Raw genomic sequence first — 385 nt, 5'->3', positions numbered from 1 at the left:
AGAGAGAGAGAGAGAGAGAGAGAGAGAGAGAGAGAGAGAGAGAGAGAGAGAGAGAGAGTTCTCAACACCTAGCAGTCACATAAAGTAAACGAGCGACTGGTTACGAGATCGAGGCTCTTCCAAGACACGTCCGCTATATATGTTAATCGCGCATGATCATATAAATATTCAAACATCGCTGGGCTGGACCACAGCTCGAATGGACCTCCGACGTGCTACTGGTGTGAATTACCTTATCTGAGTATCCACACTACTACCTGTCTCGCATAAATAATTAACAATGAGTAACGACGTACAAATCAATCGTCTTGCTCGCTGGCGATCGGCGATGGTACGCGTAAGAATGTAGTCTTCCAGCGATGTCCATTTTCAAAACTGAACGATT

The sequence above is a fragment of the Atta colombica genome, unplaced genomic scaffold (genome assembly GCF_001594045.1).
Source record: "Atta colombica isolate Treedump-2 unplaced genomic scaffold, Acol1.0 scaffold166, whole genome shotgun sequence".
Taxonomy (NCBI): Eukaryota; Metazoa; Arthropoda; class Insecta; order Hymenoptera; family Formicidae; genus Atta; species Atta colombica.
The sequence above is the reverse complement of the archived record's forward strand: the minus strand, read 5'-3'. Positions refer to the sequence as shown.